Here is a 24,215-nt window from a genome sequence, read left to right on the forward strand (position 1 = left end):
GTTAGATTACTCTCCAACCTTTTTTGATTAATGCAATATTGAATCCTGCTTTCTTTTGAGGATAATAGAATTTTGGTAAATTCAAATTACTTTTTGGATACTTAGTTTTACAGGGTAGTAGGATATGACGTAAGACTCTAAGATTTTTTTATTTACTTTTTTGTCCTTGAGGGTCATTTGTGATAATTGTTTGTAGGTGTTTGGGTTTATATGTTGATATAGATTTGATTAACAACTAAAGCAGGCTTGCCCGAGTGGTCTAAGGGGGTAGACTTAAGACCTACTGCACTGAGTGCGCGTGGGTTCAAACCCCACAGCCTGCAATCTTTTTTTATTCAACAGATAAGATAATTTGATTATCATTTACTAGTTGTTTTACAACCACTAAACTAGAAATAGATTAATTGATTATTAATCTGTCCGTCAAAATAATCGACAAATGATTAGTGTTCATGGTATTTGTATGATCGAAATCTATTGATGAAACGGTAACCACAACTTGCTTCAAAATGGAGTGGAATTGGTGTCCTTTCGGTGTGTACTTTTTAATATGAGAGGCAGTTTCATCGAGCTGTAAACCACGATGGATATGGTGTCAAATTCTCTTATGTGAATGTTGAAGGTTCAATAATGATTACCATGACTCAAAATTTTATGGGACTGTATCGTAATCATATTATACATGCTAAATTTAAGCATAGTTTGCTTAATGTCTCCAAAATGGATTACTATAGGGCCTTGTTGGGTTTTGTCCCAACTCAACCAAACTCTACTGCATGTATGTATTCCTCTGTCTCTGTTTTCTAATGAAGTTTATTTCCCTAAAAACGTGTAAGTCATATATTTAATGACAGATAGAATAAATTATCTCTTTAATTCTCTCACTACTAAATTTAGCATGTTTAAGATGATTTCAATATAGGTGAGGATTTCTCATTTCATCCAAGGGGCACGAAATATGATAAAAGAAGACATAAGAAAGGGGACGGAAGTCACTAGGAAATGCATTATTATATCAATTCTAAAGTTTTTAAAAGCTAGAGGGAAAACACACACACATACTTGTCATATAAAAGTGCTTAATACATCATCTGCCACACTCTTTTAAGATTTCTGATTATTATAATTAAAAAAAATTATGTGGCTATTGTATTTTCAATTTTTTTTTTATGTTTCGAATGAGGTCAATGTTCAATCCAAAGACTAAGATCAATGTTCAATCTATAAAAATTAAGAAGTTCCAATAAGATATTTAACCCAACTATAAATCATTAATTAGTAATCATTAGTAGTATTGTCAGACCCTCAAAGTAGAGGATAAAACACCCAAAATCAATCTAGATCATCTAATTATAATTATACAACTGTCCGATTCATACGTACAGAAAAATATAATTGCTTAACTCCTCCCTCATATGCTTGGGAAAGAACACAAATTTTCTTAAAATTTTATTGACTTTAATGTCAGAGTGTATTTGCAGAAATATCAACCACTCTAAATAATCTATGACGAAGCATAACTTCACAACACCACATTACACTTAGTTCGGCCGTCATCTCCAATCATCCCACCGTATCATCAAAATTAACATTAAACTACCACTTTATAAATTACTTTTACCTTTTACATTATTTTTCTCTTATTTTTCCAAAACAAATAAAAGAATGACAAAACTACTTCATATATCCCTTAAATAGTTCTAGATTTTTATTTCTTAACAAAGAATCTTTGGGAGCTCAAGTATCACAACTTGACGATTTTAGTACACTTCTTAACAAGGGTCTCCATGTCCATCTCAAATTACAATGGTGTGGTCCTCCTCCTCTTGTATTTTTCCCCAATTTTGTCTTTAGGTCCACTCATTTATCCTATGTGTATATATGCATTGATCATGTCAAAATTAATGAAGAATTAATCTAAAACATGTAAATGTCCCCAAAAGTGTAGTCCAGTGATAAAGAATTGAGACGTTAAAGGAGTTTAGAAGGAGGTTCATGATTTGATCTCCGACTACTAACATTTTTTCCTATAATAATATGTACTAACAATTAAGATTTACTTATAAAAAAACAAAAACAAAAATCTAAAAATGTAATTAGAATAGACTTTCGACACTCTATTCATTCGTTTAGAAAGTTCAAGTCATAATTCCTAAATCGTGTCACTTAACATTCAAAAGTACGATTAAATATTTAAAAAAAATACAAAAAATGAATTCGAAATTTTACGTTAATAATTCACATCTACAATAAACTTTTCAAAAAAAAATTTGCAAATTAAACTTTAATTACAACTTAAATCAACCATATGATAGTGATATATCATGTTATGTCTAAAATAAGTAATTTGAATAATTTTAAATGTTCATAATAATAAAAAGAAATGGATGGATAGATAGTAGAGCATAAAATAAGGAGATAGGAGTAGATGACAACTATGAAGAGAGTGCAATGCAATTTGTGTTTGGAAAAAGACAAGAGCAACCTATCTGATATGTCCCTATCATTGTTGCGCTCGGAATTTAGGGAAGGATCATGAGTCACTCATTTAATATGCCCCCACCCACACCACACCACACCATTTCATTTTCTCTTCACAAGTACTTTTCACTTCATTTTTTTTTATTTTAATATTTTGTATAATATAAATAACCTTGTTGTAAGAAGAAAACTGTAGAATATAGTGTACTTTATTAGATATATTGGCGTATTATTTAACTTTACAAGGATATAAAATATAGGGTAGCATATTTTATTTATGTCATATTGTTAGTATTTTAAAGGATGCTAAACCATACTAGCTACTTCATGACATGTGTAGTTAGAATATTTAATAAGGAAAAATAAAATATTATGTGTTATCTCTATTCCTTTTGCTGGTCTAGGTCTTCATTTGCAAAATGAAGTTTTTGGGGAGGTAGCATCTATATTTCCTCTGCTTCAAAGTACTTTCAATATGCAAAATATATTTACTTATATTTACAATGTCTTGATCATTTTTTTTAACGTAAACTATGTATCATCTATACGCAATTGTATAGACTAATTTATCGAGTCTTGTGGAATTCAAATGAACGACAAACTCTTTCTAAAAATTTCAACATTTTCAACTTTCGTGCTTACTCTATAACAACAACGGTGGAATTATGAGGTATTTACTATGGTATTATTACTCGGGCTTAATTTTACTTTGGTTCTCAAGTTTTTCAAATTGGAGAAATTGATGTGGTAGAGGTGATTTATAATTCCCTCCACTTTAGGATGCATAATTCCTTCCACTGTGCAACAAAACTTAAATCGATAACAAACTTTAATTATGAATCGTTCGAAAGAATACGAGTTTAAATTATGATCAATCAATCTATCAGATTCTTTAAGAAAAAAAAATTAAAATGGACGGACCAATAGTCGGTAGATACATACTTCACCAATGTATATATATAGAGATCATAAATATTGAACAACTCTATCCAATTGAAATTGATACAAAGGATGTATACAATTCATCGTTTTATTAGCGAGCTCAATTTGGTACACTATAGTACAAAATAAGTTTTGTATATATTAATGTGTCGACCATACACATGTCTTCAATATATTCAGTTGAAGGGGACAAAATCAATAAATTGCAATTGACAACGCAGTTTGCAAACTCAACACAAAATAACTCTTGAATCAGATTACCTGTACTTTTGCTTCAAAAATAAAAATAAAAATTACACTTTCAATTGTATGTTGCAGACTATTCCGATCTAAACTCAAGCCTACATCTCCGAAAAATTGTTCGTTTTGGGATTAACTTTAAGCGTCGGAGTGCTAACATTCTTGCAGGTACCTTTCTCCTCCGTGCCTGAGTTCAAAGCCACCACATCAACCACCAGCCTTACCATTCGAGTTGTATCCGTTCTGTTCGACAAGAGCAGTGGCGCCGTCTGTGGGAAACGAACTCGCGCATGCACGTGGGTAGACACCCTTTAGTCACTTAGCCTCGACTGGGGGATTATTGTTCCTGATACAGAAAAATAGTCCGACATCGCTTGATAATCGAGGTTATAAGGATAGTTTATATATATAACAGTCACACCTTTCAAACCACCGATGCGCCTTTTCTACAAAGGATAAAACTTGACGCATTAACCCAAAAACAGACAATCTTTCAGAGATGTGGACTTGAGGTTATATCAAAACACAAACAATCTTAAATCGGCAACTGCGTGGAATTCATACAATAAAAAATTCAGATCCAAAAAACCAAAAAAATTAAAAATGAATATTATGGGAGGATTTTTAATTAGCTCAAGTGAGAAAAAACCGTAAAGAGTCCGTTTGTTACGGATTAAAAAAATAGTGATTTTGATGTAAAATAATTTAGAGATTAGTTTTTATAGCGATTTTTAAAAAAGTTGAATTTACTTTGTGTTTATTATAATAAAAATCATTTTTTTTAAATAAAACAATCTTTAGTTTGTTTGTATATAACTTATAAAAGTGATTTTTTAATTACAAATAACTTTTTTCTTTTAACATTTTTTTCTCTCTCCTCTAGAAAAAATATAGTATTATTTTATAAGCTACTCTTAGTATCTTCTCATTTTTAGCTGTTTTCTGATTATTTTTAGCTTCTAATTATTTTAAAAATCTGTAACAAACAGATGCAAAACAATTAAAAATGATTATTTTTATAAAAAAGGTGATTTTTTTTTCTCTAAAATAAGCTATAACAAACGGCCTCATAATCTTTTTTTTATCAATCCTCTGGTTCTCAAGAGAATGATGCTTGATAATCCAGAGTTTGACTGCGAGATATGTAAATCTGACCAATAATTATTCCAACTAGAAATCGAAATCGAATTCTTCTGAACGATTCATCTTCGTAGAGGGAGTTCATTAATCACTTGAGTCCAACATTTTGGTTTAATCACTTTTTTTTGGTACTATAGGAAAACAACCATATAATTTTTTTTTACACACCATATAATCACTTATAACTCTATGTTTTGTCAAAGAGAGAGTTCCGCTTAATTCCAATATTTTGGTTTAATCGCTTTTTTTTGTATTGTAGAAACAACTATATACTAGTAATCATTATAGGAAAACAACCATATAATCATTTTTTTTTTTACACTCCATATAATCATTTATAACTCTATGTTTTATCTAAAATAAAATTACATATAGGCCTTCTCTAGACTCCCCATAAATAATTGTGGACCAGCCCCAGAAACACCAAGAGTCAATGGAGTTATCTATTTCCGCACTCAATGGACTTAAAATATACACAGTACAGAGTGATTTATGATTCTATCTAAAGGCACATCACAGTTATGCTTTGAAATTTTATACTTTCTCCGTCCCAAAATAAATGACATGTTTGATTACATTTATGTTTGCCAATGCAAATTTTTTATCTTAATATATTTTGCTATGCATAATTTTTTTTGACCGTATTTGCTATGCATAATTAAAAATTATAAAAGTTGTATATTTTGAAAATATTTATCAAGACAAATCAAACATCTCATATGCTAATATTTACATGTATATATTAGTAGAAAAATATGGTCAAAGTAGACCATATGAATAGTACACTAAGTTAAAATTAGGTAATTTATTTTGGGACGGAGGGAGTATAATTTTTTTTTACGGAAAATTAATATTCTATATCATTTTTTAATACTAGTTGAAGTTATTTTACCAAAATATACTAGACAAATAAAAAAAAAAAAAACACGTACAAAGAAACCATAAATCCCATTACATTAAAAAATGCACACAAAGGAAAACAAGGAATATCAAAATTAACATTAAAACTAAAAAGACCCAAAGTGGAATACTGTGCTTCAGTTAATCAATGTTAGAATATGAAACTAACATGTAATGTGTCAAAAACACCCAAAGTGGTGAAAATAAAAACATACATGGAGTTTTAGTAAAAAAAAACAACATACATGGAGTTTGTCAAAAAAAAAAAAAATACATGGAGTTGTCAATGTTGAAGAAAATGCCAAAGACACAAAAATACAGAATTTCATCATTTTTTTATCGTACTCAATTGATTCTGTCGGCTATTTTAGGTTTAAAGTGGAATATATATTTCACATGAAAAAATTAGCTAAACATTTGGAATCAATGAATTGGAGAATTGGTAGAAGACTAGAGGGTTAAAGGCTAGCTTCGTACATTTTCTTTTATTGTGAAAATCAGACATCAACTAGGACTCTCTTTTTCGTACATGGCTTAATCTAAAAGCTTAATTAAATTGTTTGCTAATTATTCATAAGTCTTAATCCAACTGACGAATGTTGAAACGTGTTAGGGTGGATATTCGTGATTCGAACTAGAGATCTTTCATTTGTGCGTATAAATTTTACATTAAAATTTACCATTGCGTCTACTTACAAAAAAATTATTTGCTACCGAATACAATGCTGCTTCAATTGTAGTTGTGGAGATATCAAAATTAAATCTCAACTTTATGGCGTGTTAGAGACTACGTGGGAATGTTTGTTCTTGGCTTCTTGCTGGGAGTTAGGCGGTCATTTCTAGGTCTAGTCGCTATTTTTATGCTTCATGCCTTTGTATTGAAAATTTATTATATAATGAAATGATATGAATATCTTATTGTAGAAAAAAAAGGGGGGGGGGGTACATTTAATAATAGCCACTGCTACATTGGACTTCAAACAAGCAGGCCCAACCTACCAGCAGATGGACTTCCTCTGACCAAATTGTTTGCTAACCCAATATGGCTGGTTATATGTTTTGATTTACCAAATAAAAGATAAAATTATATAGCACACTCTTGCTCAAAATAGATAAGGAATTGACTTCAATTAGTTCAAGAGCTCTACCGAAAAACGAATCGTTTGGGATGAGTTTAAATTTGAGTAGAATAATTTTTTATCAAATTTTATTTATCTTTAGGTCGAGCTATAGATTACAATGGAAAAGTTCAAAATGGTGAATGTCATCTTACAACTATCGATATAGTATTAATTAATTCAACGGTTCATAATTTTCAGAAAAGAAAAAAAATCAATGGATCATATGCTAGATTGTCTAGCTGCTTAAAATGTAGAAATGGGCCAATGTTACAAAGGCCCAATTTAAGTTATTACTTTATTATTTTTTTGGTACAAATTAAGAACTATTACTTTTGATTGAAATTCTACATATTTATTTTGCCTACTTAATAATATCAACACAATTTTTTTTATTGAAATAATCAACGCAGCTTGATATGTTTATTTATCAAACTAAAAAACAAGGTAAAATTACAATTATTCATTAAAAAAATATTTAAGGTAAAATTACAAAATACATACTAGAATCAATATAAAAAGGCAAGTTTGAATCAAATAAACGATATATTTATCTTTAATTTTTATAAATACCAAATTAGAAATAATATTTTTATAAATTATATAATTAATAAATAAATAAATTTTAAAATAGGCATAGATTTTGATAATTTTGATGATGAATCTTATTGAATCAGATGATAGAAAAGAAAAACAAAGAAAAAGAAACTGTGAAGGTAATATGTCGAGAAATGAGATAGAAAAAAAGAGGAAAAAAATTTGAAAGAAACATTGTCCCAAGTATTATGCGGAGTGTCGTCTTCCAACTGCTCATGATTTCATCCCTCCATCTTATACATAGTCACTATTAAGGTGAAGGGATGTAATGATCACGAGCAGCTGGATGATCAGGATGACAAATAACATTGTGTACTTGGGACGATAGCTTGGATCATTCGAACACACTTCTCATGAAGAATCCAACATGAGCAGTAAGGAATTGGAACAAACTCCTTCTCAACAGCCATAGCCATTGGAATTGAGACCACACACAAAGCTAGGAGGAAGAACACAAACCATTTTGTTTGCCATTACTCACTCTCTTTTACTGTTATTATTTGATTGAATGAATGAATAATTTTTTAATCCAATATTGCGTGAGTTAATCTACTATTATTAGACTCCCTCCGTTTTTTTTACTTGTCGTTTTAGAAAAAAATGTTTCAAATTATTTGTCGTTTTGATTATTTAAGGTTATTATATTTTGTCTATTATACTCTCATTCCAAATATTTAGGAGTAGTTGTTGAAATCGTAAAAGATTTAATATATATTTGGAAAATTAAAGTTTTTTTTATAATTTTTTTTGGGTATATAACATATTAAATTTATTGTTTTTTTTTATACATAATATATTAAATTTATTGGAAAGGGAAGGTGTATGAAAAAAAAATTATTGGTGAATTAATATAAGGATATAATAGAAAGATAAGTTGCAAAAATATACTTTGTTAATTTGGTGTTACTATTCTAAAACGACGAGAAAAAGAAACGGAAAGTATTTATTAAATTATTAGGTAGGCATTTGTTTCAAACTAAATATAGATAGATGGATGAATCCACAAAGTTAAGTTCTAGGAATAACATTACAACCTAATTATTCCTTCATTTGTAAATATATCTGCTATCCGCCCCCTCCTATGTATATTCTAAATATAATTCCTTAAAACTGAAAGGATTTTGCAAAAGTATTAAGAGGTCGGTCACAAAAATATAAGGAAGTGATTAGGTGTTAATTTTTAAATCAACACCTTCTTTTAATTAATTTTTTACAGATAGATAAATAACATTTTGCAACGACATAGCCAGTCTATCGATGTTCGTAAAGATCATGGGTGTGTTAGAACTAGTCAAAAATTAGTGAAACTTGATAACTAGGTATTTTACTTGTATTCCAAGTTTATAGCGCCGCTATCGAAATCACTATTTACACAGAGGAACATTCCAAGAATGAATTGTACGCATGGATAGAACAAATGGGAATTACGGCAAAGGAAGTAAAAATAAGTAAAATGTGGAGCGCCGAGTACTCCTAACCAATATAATCAGAATAGGATAGGTTATTCAACCGGGCTAGGCAAGGGTGGTTCAAGGTTTCTCCGGTTGGTTGTATGGTTTTTGTTGAATACATAGTTTGTGTTGTTGGAGTTTGTTGAAGTTTCACATTGCTTAGGTTCTCGGGATGTGAAGTGTATAAATATGTGAGGACAACCTCACCCTTTGAGCTAGCTTTTGAGATTGAGATCCATGCATATTTAACAGTTTTGATTTTGAACCAGTATATATATATATATATATATATATATATATATATATGTGTGTGTGTGTGTGTGTGTGTGTGTGTGTGTGTGTGTGTGGGTGAGCGACCGTGCAAGCATGCGTGCGTGTATAAATAATATAAGTAATATGTAAATAAATTTTAAAATAGGCGTAAGCTCTGATGGTTTGATGATGACTCTTATCGAATAAAGTGATAGAAAAAGAAAGCAAAAGGAAAAAGTGTGACGGAAATATGTCGAGCAATGAGATAGAAAAGAAAAGGAAGAAATACATTTGTATGAGAGATAATTTTTTTATTTGCGTGAAATGTAATATTTTGATGCTTTTTCTTAATAAGTATGTTTTTTTTTCTTATAATTTAGTACGGAGAAAGTAGATCCATTAATTTTAGATATTATAGTTTCTTGAATTTCACACATTGCAAGTACTAAATGGAGTATTTAATTTTTGTCAAAAAAAAATGGAGTATTTAATTTGTTAATGTAGGGTATCAAAGTTATTGTAAGGTGTCGATAACATGTGTGTTTTTTTCCTAATAGTTTAATGACTAAATTTGCATGTTTTTAAATGTTATGGGACATATCATATGTGTTCTAGTTGTGTTACTTGTATTTGTTTGTATATAAAGATAATTTAATTATTTTTTATCTTTACTTTTTTTACTATTTGATTTTACTTAAAAGTAAATAAAATATAATAAAAATAATAAACAAGCATTTAAATTATGACTTTTTTTTCCTCTCAAATAATTTGTTCTGAACCGAAACCGTTAATCACTCAAAAAATAAATTAGTCGTTATAAATGCGTGTGAAAAATGCCTTAATTTGCTTACTTAGAAAGCAATGAATTGAACTGCGTTGCGAAGTGATAATGATCATTATGTCTTGCTTTCAAGCACAGACCGATGGGAAAAACCTCGTATAGTATGATTAAAATGTAATGTAGATGTATTGTTTTTTGTCGACTCGGGAAGGACTGCGATGAGTGTTTGTTTCTGTAATAGCTCCAGTGAGTTTACTGCCGGATTCAAACAGTGGCAGCAGTTAGTTTTATCAATAGAGGAGGGTGAAGCATGGACATTATTGCAAGTGATGACTGAAGCTAAGCGTAGATGTTTTGAGCGAGTCAAATTCGAAAGTGATTCTCGAGTATTAGTTGAAGCAATTCGTACAAAACGACGTGGTAATTCAGAGTTTCTTTTCAATCGTTAATGATATCATTCATTCTTGTTATGTTATTTGGTGTAAACTTTGAAGTCAAGTTTGTTAGGGGACAAGTGAATTTGGTTGCTCATACGTTAGCTAGGGTGACCAATTCTTGGACTCGTTTCCATAGATTTAAAAGCATTCCTTCATGTATTAAACTTTTGATGATTAATGAAATGCATTAAGCTTGGTTAAAAAAGAGAAAGCATTGAAAAAATTAAAATGGAAAATTTCAAAACAAACACAAAGGCCAGTAGCATATGTATAACAAATTAACAATAATCCTCTAATTTCTTGTCTTGGTTTAATTACTTTCATGAGACCCACTTCAAATATGCATGATAAAAAAAGTACAAATCACATTTTCGTCAATATAGTAGCAAGTGTCAATATTAATTGGTACGTGGATGGTCAATTAATGAATTGGAATTTTTGCAAGATTAATGAAATGGAATTACTAATCCATATGAATCTAAATGAAATAATTGAAGGATAAAAACATAGACCAAGATGTCATTAGATTCCTCTAATCGAAGGTGCTATGGAATAAGAATTTATGTTGGTAGTTGTAATAGTTGGTTGTTATGACTTTACGTATATATATGTGTTTTCACTCAGATTTGGTCGAGTTTATAAAAATATTGGTTAAGCATCTTGGACCATCATATAGGAGAATATGACCGTCAATTATCATAATCTTGGACCATCGTATAGGAGAATATGTGATATATATATATTGTTAGAATTAACTTAATATTAATCATAAAACATGCTCTCAATAACAAAGATTAAAACCATAATCTTACTTTAGTGCGGAAGCCAAATAAATATATGAGCATGTATCTTTAAACAGGATCTACGACATGTTGATTTATCAAAGATTAGTGTTAGGAATACCTGGATGACGAATCCATTAGATGAACTAACCGTTGTAATCCTGAAACACAAAGAGAGAGAGAGACGGACGACGAGCGTCCGTTAGCTTGTGGTTCTTCCTCAACCAGGACTCCTTATGCCTTTAGGACTCTTCAGATGGGGAGAAGAGTCAATATGCGGTGTGTCCGGTATATTGGGGACCATAGCCTATATATAGTGTGATGGCCAATTAGGGTTCCCATTATTCCGAAATGGGCCATCCTGACATCCACTCATATTGAGCTCATATCCAATTAATTAATTACTTAATTAATTCTAAATAGAAATCTAATTAGCCTTTTAACTTTATTTGATCACTTAATCAATTAAGGCTCCTAATTGATAAATAGCTAATATAATTATATATAAAGATATTTGCCCACATAATATTATTGAAATATTATAAAATATTCCAACAATCTCCCACTTGGGCTACATATCGTTATAATTATATCATTTTTCCTTAGGCGCGCATCCGAATGCTATTTATCTTTAGATTTCAACCTTACAATCTGGTCCATCTCATACACCAATAATGGGACCACCGCGGCTGTCGTCACTGACGTATAACGTGACGGAACCCCGACGACCACCACATTAATGTACTTGACGACATAGATCTGATATGGATGAGTGGCATGGAAATTTCATGCAATGTGATCTCTAAATCATGCCTATTTCCAACTGGTCCAACTGAAAACTTTAGTGAGATCAAACTGAAGTTTGCAAATTCAATATTTGCACCAAAGATACATAACCGGTTATAACAATAATAACCTCAAACTTTATTTCTGCAGAAAACCTTAACAAAACATGTATCTTTATCAATACCAAAGTTAGAACATAACAAATTAGAGACTCCCACTAATCCAAGACATCCTTAGTGACAAAAATAATATGAAAGACCTTAGGTGTCACGTCTTTGATTAGTGAGTCAGCTAGCATAAACTTTATCTCTATATGTTCTATCATCCAACAACAATATTGTCCGACTAATTTATGTCACAATATAACTTAATTTGTCTTTCAAAACTTTTTACTTTATGCAACCAAGTGACATAAATACCAATAGTCATTTCTTGAGTTAGAATGTCCATTAAATATAGACATTCTAAAAGGATCGGAGTCGAACATCCTAATGATCTCCAAATTGTTAGATCTCCGATATGTGAGCACAAATTATTGTTCTCTATAACAATCCTTATGGTTGCCTATTTTCAACAAATTCAAATTATGAATTGCTCAAGTATCTGCCAAATGATCTTATTATATAAGCTATTTCCGGATGCATATAAATAAGATCATACATAAGTTTCTCAAAGCTGAAGCATGTAGGAAAATACTTTATTTTCTAAATTTCCAGATTTTTCTTTTGAACAATGATTGAGACTAGATAGTCTCCCTTTATAATTAAGGCAATTCCTTAGTTTATTGACTTTCATGTCGAATTTAATTTCAACTTTATTGATACGACTCTTTTTATACCCAAATGATACATTGAGAATAATCTCTAAGTATCAAAATGCCTAATACAAAAGAGATGTGCCCAAGATCTTTTGTCACTAAACTTTTGTTAGTGATTTCATGGTTTTGCACAATAATCATATATCATTGTTGACTAAATGAAATAAATTCGACACATTAAATTTAGAATATAAACATACTCCCACTGAACCTGTATAATCCACAATTCTCCATAATATACATCTCAAAACCAAATGAGACAGTCACCTTATGAGACTTTTGTGGTATCAATAATGAGACAACTTTCTTAACAAATAAATGAATTTATTTTGTTTGCACATTATCTACTTTGTGTCTATTGACATAAAGTTTCATCTGATTGCACTTTATTGTGTTTCTTTATGTTGCCATCAAGAAACACTATCTTGATATCCATCTTATTTAGCTCCAAAAAATCATAATAAGTAATAAGTGTCGTGACTGTCCTAATAGAGTTTTCAAAACAAAACGAACATGAATTCTCTTTTCAGTCAATACTTTTATGACACTTCATACTTTAATTCTTGAAGGTATTGAGTTTAATCTTCATGAATTAATCTCTTAACTTAATTGAGAGAAAGAACACTAATGTCCTTATGAGGATCCAAATTCACTATATAAATAGTAACTATATGAATTGATTTATAACCAATTCTTCCCCACTCAATTTTGTTCTTTTACCATATCTCTCCCCCAAACTCAATATCTTCAAGAGACTTTGCAATTTCCGTCTCATAATGTTCATTAACATGGGACCAAAGTTTATATTTCTCAAAATTTTCAACAATTTTATATTGTCACAAGTAATAACTGAATTGACTATAATAATATTTGTATTTAAAAAACAAATTGAATCTCTAGTTTAAAATAATAATAAAGAATTTATAACATTAAAACAAAACTTAATTCACATGATGATTCACCAAATTGTCTCTTAAATACAAATATAACTCAATAACAAAAATCTAACAAATAGTTGAAAAACCATCAATCTTCACCGACTTATTTCCCCGCCAGATTAATGTGTCTTTCAACATCATTGGAAATTTGTCAGTTTAGATCAAATTTTCTTATTATTCTTTATTTGCCTTTATCCTTTGAGGTATTTACATAATGAACACTATTTTATTTTCTCTTGCTTCAACTGTTTCTTTATTGCACACTTTATGAAATGATTCTATTAAAGAATCATTTCTAACTTTAATAGTTATAAGACTAATCGTGCAAATAAAACACTATATGCTAAATTTTTGATAAAGTAACTTGATTGTCAAAATTATATCGCTTTATCAAGATTAAATAATTACCTAATGTGCTCTTGAGATTTTCTTTGCTTAATAATCCGAATGAAATATTATCTCTCCGACGAGAGCTTATTTTTCTCTTTATTGCTTTAGAAGCACTTTAATTTAAGCAAAGAAAATATGACAAAAAATTGTGTCATCTTAAATAATACCTCAAATGTCTCTGGGATTCAAAACTTTATGATCATGACCTATGTCATTCGGAGTATACTCGCCTTTTATACTTGAGTCTCACTTTAAAGTTACCGAATAGTGAGAGAATTTGAGTTTCTCCATTTTGACATAAGTTTAGATCCAAGAACACAATGTTCTTCCTTTATTTCTAAGCGCTAGAATTTTAAGAATTTAAAATTCTAAAATAATTTTGCAGATACATAAACTATATTAGTTTATATAGAACTAAAAAATTACTCACCAAAATACCTAATGCACCATTGATGTCAAGCCCTTAAAAAATAACATCAATTGCTAGTGGTATTTCATGACAATGATCAAACATTGACGATCAATATTAAAAAATAATAAATCCTTATAATCGTCACATGTTTACCGTTATAAGTGTGAATGCAATCCACTAAATACTTATATGGATTTACACTAACACGTCTTTATTAGGCACATCAATAAATTATGATAGAGACATGCTCAACTTTATTTGTAAATTATAAGACAAACAAGATACCAAACGCACCATCAATCCTCAATCTTTGATTGTAAGAATTAACTGCAAGCGGTACTCTCAACGTAATGATCAAATGTTGGTAATAAGTCCTGTCAGATAATGTGCGCCTTTGACACCAACCATTACCCACATGGATAAACTTAATAATTACCACACATTTACCATCACAGGTATGTATATTATTCGGCCAAACTGCACGTCTTCCTTTTGGCCGACTGTAACAGCTCGCAGGAATAATCTCATACTACACCTTTTATAATTTCAATTGAATCTAGTCTACGCACCGGAGGTTGCTTTAGGCAACTTTTTGCTTCGACAAACTCAATCAAAATTACTAGACAATTTAATAAATTGAATATATATGTATGTAATTATTCGCCCGAACTGTGTCTACCTTTTGGTAGACCAAAATAGTTTGCATGAATAATTTTATACATCCTTATGTGATTCTAACTGAATCAAATCTACGCAACAGAGGTTACTTTTACAACTTGTTGTTTCAACCAAGACAGTCAAAATCACCTGACAATTTATTAAATCAAATGGGAAGAGTCTTAAATTTACAAGGTACTACCCACAAAATGTAGACCATATTTCTTTATGATGCCACCTGATAATCATAAGATTAATTGACATCCCTTAATGTGAGAACAGACTCACAAGCAAATTAAATTAGCATGAAATATATCCGAATAGCATGATAAAAGAAAAATTATTGTAGAAGCTTAATAGTAATAAACTTAAATATCATAATCATGCTATAAACCAAATATTTAATTTCAATTAAAATTAAATCCTTATATATACCAAAAATATTCGTGATACAATTGATTCACATATACTAAATGATTCTTTAAATAAATGAATGAAAATTCTATACTTGTGTTTTCCAAAACAGAAGGAAACCAAAACTTTATATTCTATAAATAAACAAATAATTATAGAATCTATATTTTCCCAAAATTTTAAAGAATCAAAACTTAAATTTCTGTACATACCAAATTTGATCAAAATATTTTGAGAATCCTTATAATTGCTATTTAACGGCAATTAGTCTTGTACAAAAATATATATAATAATCAAATATATTTACACCAAATCTTCATATACCTTATTTCTCAAAATAAACTTTAAAGAACAAATCCCTGTGAATCAATTTAAATTTAAAATGAAAAGATACTGAAACCAATTTAAATGCTAAACTTCTGTATAGTAGCGATTCCTGCGCAGACACTAAGGAAAAACATATCCTTATTTCCTTATGCTTTCAATTTTCCCAATAAAATATCAAAAGACTCAAAAAACACTGAAACTTTATTTATATTTTCAGAATAAATCAAACCAACACTAAATCTTTATTTGCTATAATAACAATAGCAACTTTATAGATAAATTAAATCAAAATTGATCCAACGTTCCAAAACCGAATGAACGTAAAACCTAGATGTAACAAATGCAATATCACGTTCCAAAATCGAATGAAAGTTACTCTAACATTAATTTTCTTAATTTGCATAATTATACAATGATCCCTAATTATAGGTTCAATTCCCGTATCATGTACCAACCGAACTAAACATCCAGAAGCTGTGCATACATGCAATATTATACCAAACACATGATACACACGTTTACGTTCCCAACAAAGGAAAATTAGAAAAGCATTAATTCTTTGAAATTATCACCACAGTCCATTGATTTTTATTATTATTACTATTAAAAATAAATAATCAAAGAACCAACTACAAAATAACATGGTGATCATTCTGCTGTCTCGTTCAAATACGGAACCGTCGAAACTGGATGATGAATCGATAAAGCAATTTACCAGAAAAATCTTTTTACGATGAAGCAACTTGGTCTAGATAGAATTGAAAATAAACAATCAAGGAATAGTCACTTCATATAAATCTAGGTATGAATAACCAATAAATATGATCGCCCAAATAAAAAGGTCAATGACACTTCATATTACCAAATTCAAATTAGGGTTCATGCGCTAATCCAGAGGGGAACATTAAACCCAATTTAGGCGCAAAACAAAAACCAAGCATAAATCTTAAATCCCAATAAAACAACATGAAGACCTGCTCCGATACCACTTGTTAGAATTAACTTAATATTAATCATAAAACATGCTCTCAATAACAAAGATTAAAACCATAATCTTACTTTAGTGCGGAAGCCAAATAAATATATGAGCATGTATCTTTAAACAGGATCTACGACATGTTGATTTATCAAAGATTAGTGTTAGGAATACCTGGATGACGAATCCATTAGATGAACTAACCGTTGTAATCCTGAAACACAAAGAGAGAGAGAGACGGACGACGAGCGTCCGTTAGCTTGTGGTTCTTCCTCAACCAGGACTCCTTATGCCTTTAGGACTCTTCAGATGGGGAGAAGAGTCAATATGCGGTGTGTCCGGTATATTGGGGACCATAGCCTATATATAGTGTGATGGCCAATTAGGGTTCCCATTATTCCGAAATGGGCCATCCTGACATCCACTCATATTGAGCTCATATCCAATTAATTAATTACTTAATTAATTCTAAATAGAAATCTAATTAGCCTTTTAACTTTATTTGATCACTTAATCAATTAAGGCTCCTAATTGATAAATAGCTAATATAATTATATATAAAGATATTTGCCCACATAATATTATTGAAATATTATAAAATATTCCAACATATATATATATATATATATGGGGAGGGATCAAATTACACCGGTGTAACATTTGAGTAATGTTACACCGCTCAATAACGCTTTAACGAATACAAATTTTACAAAATCCACCGTTGGATTGAAAGTTTATATCATATAGATCATCTATGTTAGAATTTATAAAAATCTAAAATCGTTTGATATGTTATTGAGATCGATCAAGATGAACGGTATTCAATAAAAACGCATAAACCATTAATCTTGATTAGTCTCAATAACATACCAAACGATTTTAGATTTTTGTAAAAATTAATATGAATGATCTATACGATATAAGCTTTCAATCCAACGGTGGATTTTGTAAAATTTGTATTCGTTAAAGCATTATTGAGCAGTGTAACATTACTCAAATGTTACACCGGTGTAATTTGATCCCTCCCCTATATATATATATATATATATATATATATATATATATATATATATATATATATTACTAATTTACAACCAACTAAAAAAGTGTAAATTAGCAATGTGCACATTTTCTAATAGAACAAATTAAAACCCTTGATATTTTACTTATTTAACACTAGGAAATTTGTGGTTAGTTAGGTAAAATTTATTAAATGACGTGTACCCATTTGCTAATTTACACCCGAAAAATTATAAATATATACAACCATAATAAACACAAGACAACCTAGAAAGTAAAAAAAAAGACAACTTGAGAAAATATATACGATCCAATTTTATTTTTTTTAACAAAAAAACTAATTTCTAATTTTATGTAAGTCTTGCTTGCGTAAAAAAATAATTATGTAAGCATATGTTATTTGGATTCACGTGAACTACACTTTATTTTATTTTCATGCTCAAGTTTTTTTTTTATACATGCTTCTTGCTCTACTCACTTTACAACCAAAAACAATGAATTTTTCATGCTTTAGTTTATTTAAAAAAAAAAACGACGAAACAAGTTTCTTGAAAGAGAAACAATGCAAATTGGAAAAAACAGTTTAAATAGTTTGTTTTTTTTGAAAATAAATAGGTTGTTTATTTATAATTATGTGGCTGTAAATTAGCAAATAGGTGTACAACATTTAATAAAAGTTATCTAACTAACTCTTAATTTTTTAGTGTATAAAATAACTAAATATCAAGGATTTTTTGTCCAAAATAAAAAGATGCATATTGCTAATTTATACCTTAATATTTTTAGTTGATTATAAATTAGGAGCTCCATATGAACTTATACATTTATCCAGTTCATAACGTGAAAGATACCATTAGTTATCAGATAGACACGTAGTAGATGAGTTTAGCTTCTAAGTAATTTAATACTATAATACATATACCTTATCTTTTTTAGTCAAAAGCTACAAAGGATGCCATACACACACAAAAATGGATGATGAAAAATGCCGACGCTTAAAATGGATGGATAAAGGCCATATAGAGAGACCCTTTAAAATTCGTTGAAATTTTTTTGTCCCCATATAATTAATTACAAAAACCAATGTGGGACACCAATTCCCTCTTTTTACTTTTTTTTTTAATGTAGATTAGTACATAGAAATTTCATCATTAAAATAGATAAGTGAGATGATCGGTGTTTGAACTCCAATCTCATACACATATAATGTAATGTCTCTGTCAACTAAGGAAAACTTACGAGACCAATTCCCTCTTTTACTATGCAGCTTATTAATGTCCAATTCATAATTTTGTGATTTATATGTGTTTGTCAATGATAAGTATACATCAAGGGAAATGGATTTCCTAAAGTTGAGGATCTTGGTCCTACATCAAGTATATGGAGATCTCAAGTATATGGAACCCGTGGTTTGGTCAATTATATAAAACTAGTGACCAATTAATGTGCCTAACCTAAGGTCAAAATTTGCAACACTGAAAGTGCTTTGTTCGCTTGGAGCTTTTTTTTATTGGATTTTGGCAAAAGATAATTTATTTAATCGTAGATTTTAAATTTAGATTACCAGTTGCGTATTGAGTTTTTTTTTTTTTTATGGATAATGTGAGTTCTTATTATTATTTTTATTTGAAATTCAATGTTGAGTTCTTATTACTTTAACCATTGGTAGTAGAGAAATCTACTTCAATATTTTCATAAAATGCATCTTATTCATGTGTCATTAAAAAAAACAATTGCACGACATTTCTTCGTATAATACATTAATTTGAGTTGAAATTGATATATTTGGGTACTCTCTCTTTGAGCTAGTTTTCATTGTCATATGAAACTTAACTAAAATGTCAGATTGTGGACCATACGAGGAAATGTTCAATGAATTGGTACGTATTGTGGACTATGATTATACCACAAATATAACAAATGAAATGACAAATTGTATAAATATGAAGAGAGTAGTTGTTTTTAAATATCTTTTTTTGAATAATAGTTGTTTTTAAATAGTAATACTTATAAAGTAAATAAAATAGTTTTTTTTTCTCCTCTTAGAAATTGATCTCTTAAAAGACCCGTTTCGGAGGAGCTCGTTAACCACTTGAACCAAATATTTTGGTTTATATAAGCCGATTTTAAACAACAAAAAGTTGTTGTGAATTCGTCTAAAATATCACACCAATGAAAATTTTATGTGTGGAGCAAATAGAATCAACCAACCAAATATAAAGCGGATAGAGATGATGATGATGATAATAAAAGTAATCCTCAAGTAAATAACCACGCAAGGAGAAATATAAAAGAACAAGAAGAACACAATAATTTGTTTATCCAGTTCGGTCAAAACAATCTACTTTGAGGGAGATAACAACTCCCCATTTCACTATAATCAAACGAGTAACTTTACACGAGAAATCTCAATTAGGTTACTAGAATTAGTCTTGAATTTTAATTCTACTAAAGTCTCGAATCTCTTCCCGTGGCCAAGAGACTCAATTTGATTTGGTCTATACCCAAGGTGAATCAAGGATAATTCACCCAACCCCTATAATTATACCAAGAGAAATCCCATTTTGTTTCTCTCTAAAACCCTAGCCTTTATGGTGGCAAATCTTAATCCTTATAAAAAAATATATGCTCAAAACCTAGAACCAAATCTGTTTTAAAATAAAACAAAATCCAAATCAGATATCAGCCTCGGACACAAAAACTGCAAAGACAGAAAACCTAATTCTTCAAGGCAATTCTAATAAGTGTATATATGATAAAGTGGATATATGCAATACCTTAGAATAGGTTCTTCATTTTATCCTTTTAGAAGGGTTATATACCTTCCATTTTTGATGATGTGATACCTTCCTATTAGTCATAAGTCATAACACATGCATTAATATATAGCTGTCTTTTCTGTTGTAATTAGGAAAAAACCCGTGTTGTGTTTGCTTAACTCTTTATACTTAAATATTGTCTCTATTATGGAGAACTAATGGCTTGTATTTCAATATGTCCACAATGTGGCTTACATTGGATTGGAATTAATTTGCTTTGTCAAAAGAGATAAGGTAGGTTTAGAATATATCATATTTCTGGTTATAAAACACTTTGCAATTTCAATAGATAAAATTTCAATTCTTAATTTGACATTTGGATATGAAGGATTTTGTTCTCCATTAACCATTAGTCCATTACTATATGCGTGATTCGTTTCATCGTGCCATATCATCAATGTAAATTCATAGGTTGACCAAAGCACCCAAATAATTAATTTTATTTTCCCAAATTAATTAATTACGTAATTGAAACAATGCTTGAATTAGTTAGAAAACTGGACACACTTGACCATTTTTGTACCTACCAGCTTATGGTAAAAAAAAGTGAGAGCGGTCGATGTTTCATTTCAATAATTAGCGCCACGTTTACGTAAGTACAATTTAGTTGATATTCATAGATATGTTAATTTGTAGGAGTTTAAGTTTAAATTAGGATTATCACATGTCTATTTAGTATTTAGTTTAATGTACTTTAAATAAAATCTTTTTTAATATGCATTTTGGTATTTAATAAAAGAAAAAAATTGTCAAGAAAAGAAAAAAAGCATTTCATGAAGATTTACCCGAGGAAAAATGTTTTCTGGGGAGTTTCCTACAGTATTTTACAGCGGAATTAGCTACGGATTTTTCACAAGAAAGTTTACTACAAATTTGTTTTTATTTTTGGCAGAAAATAATGGAGGAAAGTTTTCCGAGGATTTCAAAAACCGCATAAAATAATTATTCACGAAGGTATTAATTAATTAGCTGGAAACCAAAATCCTTGAGAAAATTCGCAGGTAAAGAACAAATTTTTTGTAAGTGAGCAATTTGACTAATCCATCCATGATTATATTAATTTTTATAAAGGCGCTAAAGAAATTATATATTATCAAATGTTAGTTGGTTTAGTGGTGATTGACGCTGAACTTGATAGGGAGGACCACAGTTCGATCCCCCGCAACTGCATTTGAGAGGGGACTGGAACCACTTGATGTCAGAACTCGCCACGAACTAGGGACTACTAGGGTCCCCTTCCCCTAGGAACCAGAGGGTGAAAACTAAAAAAAAATGATATATTGAAATAACACAATCACAAAATAAGAAGTGTTAAGATTGGACAAAAATAATAGTCAAAGTTTACAAAAAAAAAAAAAAAAAAGCCAAACTAAAACACCATCAAACTAAAAAGAAGATAAATAAGATAGTAGGTAAAACCACCCTCTAAATATCTGAATATAGTTGAATACTTCATCAAACTAAACTATGACAATACCAATAGTTTTTTTTTTTGTTACAATACAATACCAATAGTTTAACCATGTCTAAAGGTAAAACCAATAGACGATCATGATTGCTGAAAATCACATGGAGTCTCAATCTCAATACAAGGAGTCAGATTAATTCTATCTTTTTAGTTCTGATTGTTGGAACAATCGACTATTATTTTTAGAGTATGATTTAATAAGTAAATCGTCAGCTCAGATATCACTATTGAGACAAAAGATAGCAGAGCCCGATCATGACTAAGAACAACCATATAAAAAGAATTTAACACTACATCTTTATCGAAAAATTACTTACGACATTATATATATTCTTTTACTTATATGTGTAATGGGCTGTCAATTTAATCACCACATCCAGGTAGTAGTGAAGATTTATTTAAACATCAAAATGTAGATCTTGAAATGGCTTTAAAAGTGAGCTAGCGATATGGTCAAATGAAATTAAGAGATCTTATAAAGAAAAAATGATTTCTTACTTAGATTGGATATGGACTTCGTGGCATCCCATCCAGTACCGTTAGTGGAAATGCATGTAAATGTAGGCGACAGTTAGGTATAAATGTCTCAAAAAGATGAAATTTTGACTATTTTTTGTGGTCATATATATGATACGTCACTTGCTATATATACCTGTACTGTACACTGATTATTTTATTTTCTGCTGTTACATTTATTATTATATTTAATAAAATTTCTATTCAAATTATAAGTGCATTAATATATCACTCTATTTGTTATAAGTGCAAAAGAAAATAAAGAAAACTAACCAAAAGAAAATAAAGAAATTTAGTTTCCTAAAATTTAATTTTGTTAAGCTAAGGTGTATGAGTACAGCGGATACTCAAAACTTATATTACAAATAGCTAAGTCATATACATACCCTTAAATTTGGAGACACAGGAGTAAGGTTAATTAGTCCAATATTTTGAGAAAATTAAATTTTTATTTCTACTTTTTCTACTAGTAAAATACTAGTGGTTTGAATTATAAATATTAAAATTGATCAAATTTATTATTAAATGTTTTTGTTTATAATAAGAAAAATAATATAATATATATTATAGCTCGACTAACAAAAATATATACGTATAATAATGGTATGACCAGAATTCGAAATTTGCCCTCTGCATATATAATGCAATGTCCTTAACAACTGAATTAAGTTCACGGGACAACTTTAATTTTTTTATTATAAAGTTTAACTTATGATCTAGACTCTGGTATGAACTATTCTATAACTTTAAAAATCTCAAACCACAACGTTACTTACTTAACTAGTAATAGACTCGTGCTATCGCACGGGTCGTAACGTTACGCCAATATTTTTTAAGTTACACTTTGTTAATTAAAATTAAGAAAATAAAATATTGCATATTCATTTGAAAAAAAGCAGAAGACTTTCATATATATATATATATATGGGGTTTTCTAACTTAGACCCTAGTTAGGTCTAAGTTAGCAAGGTGCACCTTTTCAATTGGACCAAAATACCCATTCTTTTTAATTAATTAACCAATATACCCATTAGTAGACGCAGATCCAGTGTCGCGCGCGTACCGAAGGACCATGGTTACAGACCGTTGATTTACATCAGACAGCTAAGATCTGATCTCATCAAGACTGTCTGATCAATCAGACAGCCCAGATCATCCTGATCCATCAGATTCCAGCGCCTGCGCCACACTGGAATACAACCTGGAGAGAGAAAAATTTGCTTTTTAAAAGTAGGACACGTGTCACACAATGGTTGGCTGGGCGTGATTTTTGTTCATTTAATACTTTGAACTCAATTATTTCGTTGTAAATTAATTTTTTATTTTTTTATTTTTATACCAAAATTCATAATTTTTTTTTGTCTACAAATAGAGACTTGGTTCGTTTGATTTGGACACCGAAAAAAAAAACGCAATTTTTCACTACCTTAATCTCATTTTTTGTCTACTAAATACGTTACTTGTGTGTTGTAATTTAACACGCACCACTCAACCAACTCACTGAAACCATTATACCAGAAAAATAGTAGATAATATTCTGGAACTTTTGGTATA

The 24,215-nt window shown here is 29.7% G+C and overlaps 1 non-coding gene across 1 annotated transcript; it reads left to right on the forward strand.

Annotated features, from left to right (window-relative positions):
- Positions 1–240: 240 nt before the first annotated feature.
- Positions 241–323, forward strand: TRNAL-UAA. The gene has a single exon. It is a non-coding gene; the product is annotated as a tRNA-Leu (tRNA).
- The last annotated feature ends 23,892 nt before the right edge of the window (positions 324–24,215 follow it).

The sequence above is a fragment of the Trifolium pratense genome, linkage group LG2 (assembly GCF_020283565.1).
Source record: "Trifolium pratense cultivar HEN17-A07 linkage group LG2, ARS_RC_1.1, whole genome shotgun sequence".
Taxonomy (NCBI): domain Eukaryota; kingdom Viridiplantae; phylum Streptophyta; class Magnoliopsida; order Fabales; family Fabaceae; genus Trifolium; species Trifolium pratense.